This window comes from Rhinolophus sinicus, chromosome X (genome assembly GCF_036562045.2).
Source record: "Rhinolophus sinicus isolate RSC01 chromosome X, ASM3656204v1, whole genome shotgun sequence".
Lineage (NCBI taxonomy): Eukaryota > Metazoa > Chordata > Mammalia > Chiroptera > Rhinolophidae > Rhinolophus > Rhinolophus sinicus.
Genome location: NC_133768.1, coordinates 98489028 through 98492573, shown reverse-complemented (window position 1 = coordinate 98492573; position 3546 = coordinate 98489028). Strand labels below are relative to the sequence as shown.

Here is a 3546-nt window from a genome sequence, read left to right as displayed (position 1 = left end):
GGAAGCAACTCAAATGTCCTTCAATAGGGTGAATAGTTAAATAAACTGGTACATTCATACCATGGAATACTAACCACCATTTAAAAAGAATAAGTATTGATACACAAAAAAACCTGGATGGATCTCAAGGGAATTATGCTGAGTTAAAAAAAAAAAAAAAAAAAGCTAATCCCGGGGCCGGCCTGGTGGCTCAGGCGATTAGAGCTCGATGGTCCTAACTCCGAAGGCTGCCTGTTCAATTCCCACATGGGCCAATGGGCTCTCAACCACAAGGTTGCCAGTTCAACTCCTCGAGTCCTGCAAGGGATGGTGGGCTCCGCCCCCTGCAACTAAGATTGAACACGGCACCTTGAGCTGAGCTGCCGCTGAGCTCCGGGATGGCTCTGTTGGTTGGAATGCGTCCTCTCAACCACAAGGTTGCCAGTTTGATTCCTCGAGTCCCGCAAGGGATGGTGGGCTGTGCCCCCTGCAACTAGAAACAGGAACTGGTCCTGGAACTGAGCTGCGCCCTCCAAACTAAGACTGAAAGAACAACAACTTGAAGATGAACAGCACCCTCCACAACTAAGATTGAAAGGAAAACAACTTGACTTGGAAAAAAATCCTGGAAGTACGCACTGTTCCCCTCCCCCAATAAAATCTTTTTTAAAAAAAGCTAATCCCAGAAAGGTTACATAGTGTATGATTCCATTTGCATAACATTATTGAAATCACATTATAGAAATAGAGGTTAGTATTTCTCAAGGGTAAAATTGTGGAGTAAGGATGAGGGTGGCTATAAATGGGCAGCATAAGGGACCTTTTTGGTGATGAAACTATGTTGTGGCAGTGGGTTCATGAATCTTCACAGGTAATGAAATTGCATAATATATATATGTATATATAAATGGGGGGGTGCCAAAAATGTATACACATGACTTGTATTCATCTTTTGTTATCAGTATATATTGAGTATTACAATTTTAATACAGTTTCATCCTTTCTTAAAGTACGTATACATTTTTTTGGCATCCTCTCTATATATTAATCAAATATGTACTTTGAGTATGTGCAGTTAATTGTACTTCAATTACATTTCAATGAAATTGGGGGAAAAGAACAAAAAAGTTAATGCCTTCATAATCATAACTGCTTATGAAAACATCCTTACTCTATCCCCATATCTATTAAGATATTGAAGGCAATATCAATAGACACTGAGAGTGTCTATCTGCTTATATCACCCAACCCAAAATATGCAAGAACAATAAATGAATTTTTTTAATTCTATATAAAGCAAAAATAAAACTTGACAAGGAAAACCTTTATGAGGAACCACTAACATCTGCAGATAGCTTAAACAGCATATAGTAACGCATCCTTCTGGCAACACCACATCCTACCTCCTTTCCTTTTTCTCTATCTCCTTTTAAAACAAAGACTCTGCTATAATTATAAGTACAAACAGTTCCTGGCTTAGAATTTTTAGAATTTACGATGGTGCAAAAGCAATATGCATTATAAATCACATAAGATATTCGAGGTTATAAAAGGTTTTGTGTTAGATGATTGTGCCCAACCATAGGCTAATGTAAGCCTTGAGCACATTTAGGGTAGGCCAGGCTAAGCTGTGATGCTCGGTAGGTTAGATGCATTAAATGCATTTTTAAAAGCACTTCCTTTAATATACAAGAAACATATAAAACACAAAGCCCAACAAAGCTTCCAGAGTTGGTAATTTAGGGGGAGTCGAAGAAAATGAGCCTTTCCAGTCTACCAGGGAAGGAAGGGGTGAGAGCACATGGAATATCACTAGACCCTGGGTGAACCCAGGGCTGGGGCCACACAGGCCTAGTTCTCTACCAAGGAAAAGTGCTGGTGTGGGGGGACAGAGCCAGGAGTGCAGTTTCCAGGCTCTCGGCCTCACGTGGAAAGGTACTGGCTCAGGTAGTAAATGGCCATCAACTGTGATTGGATGGCCATCAGCTGTGGTTAGTTGGCTGTCAGCTGTAACCAGTGAGCCATTGACCACTAATATAACTGCTGTGGCTATGCTAGCAGAAAATGGGGGCTAGCAAGAAGATGGTGGCTGAGCCAGCAAGCACGGATTGCGGATTGCAGCTAGCAAGTGAGGTTGGTTGGCAGAGAAGTGGACGGCAGGTTGCGGATTGTGTGGCTCCTGCTTCCTGTGTCTCCATCCCAGCCGCCAGCGAGACTATAGTGGTATGACTCCCCTACCTATGGCTCCGTGGGTGTTCCTTTTTGGCCTCACCATATCCTGTGTTCTTATGTGGGGAGCGGGAGCTGAGACCCCACATGACACCCTGCATGACAGCTGATTTTCCTTGTCATGGTCCTGGCCTTGCTCCCATGCTCATCCTCCAGTTCTCAGAAGTTGTCCAGTTCCCAGAATGTTTCCATCCTTTAGTTCCCTAACATTTTCACTCAGGGGAGGTCACTTACCCTGTCATGGTGTCAGAGATGGGGGGAGGGGATGTCATCCTGCAGGATGGTGAGGGGGGATCTCCCTAGATACCTTGCCATTTGGATTCCTTCTATTGCACTTAGTACTTGAAGATCGGGGCATCTCGGGGTCCCTCAAGAGTTTGTCTGAGCCCTGGCTGACCAAAGGGGTTTTCTGAGGGCTGTCCTGTTTCCTCCTCAGAAAACACCTGCTTGGAGGGGAGCTCAGTCTGACTCCAAGGTGGCATCTGGTCCTCAAGTGAAAACTGGGTGGCCAGAGGCACATCCGATTCAGAAGATGAAGGTGCCTCTAAGTGCAGAACAGGCTGTGAGGGAGGTTCAATTTGGGGGTTTCAGTCTCAAATACCTCACTCAGCTGTTCCACCAGTTGGTTTGAGTCTCCGCTGCTGGTCTTCATATGTGTCCATGCAATGCCAAGGGTAGGAGATCCAGGATCTGAGCCCTGGGCCTCATTAGCGCCCTCCAGCTGCTCCCTTGCTGGTAGGTTTGGCTGTGGAGAGCTCTCCACCTGGATGGGAGTGTGCAGGATGCCGGCACTAGGTGAACACGGGTCTGCCCCTCGTGCAGAAGCTTGTTGAGCGGCAGAGGCTGCACTGCAGTGATTGGGATGCTCTTGTTACTCTCAACCAAGAGTAACAAGGAGGGAGGGCAGGGCCCGGCCCAGGGCAAGGAGGGGAATGCCAGACCCCAACTCCACCTTTGGGTGCGCAGCAGCTAGAGCCTCAACTCCCTCTGTTTAAATGCATTTTTAACTTACGATATTTTCAACTTATAATGAATGGGTTTATCAAGACATAACCCCATCGTGAGTTGAGGAGCATCTGTAGTCATTTTTCAGAAGATTCATTTTAAAATAAGGTTTAATAATAAGATCAGCTACCTAACCTGGTAAGGAGATGATGTTATTTTTTCTCCAAATAGTACTTGTCCAAGATTTTCAGAAGGGCTTTTCTTTCCATAGTCTTGACAGAAGTCAAAGCTAAAAGAGGAGAGGTTCAAATAAGATTTTTAAAAATCAGCAAAGAAATGAGTTTTTGTAATTTATCTAGCCTCTCCACTTTTCATGGTAGACGCTTCTAAAAA

The 3546-nt window shown here is 44.6% G+C and overlaps 1 pseudogene; it reads right to left on the bottom strand.

Moving 5' to 3' along the window:
• Positions 1-2476: 2476 nt before the first annotated feature.
• LOC109436225 (cell division cycle-associated protein 3) lies at positions 2477-2860 on the bottom strand (annotated as a pseudogene).
• Between the last annotated feature and the right edge of the window lie 686 nt (positions 2861-3546).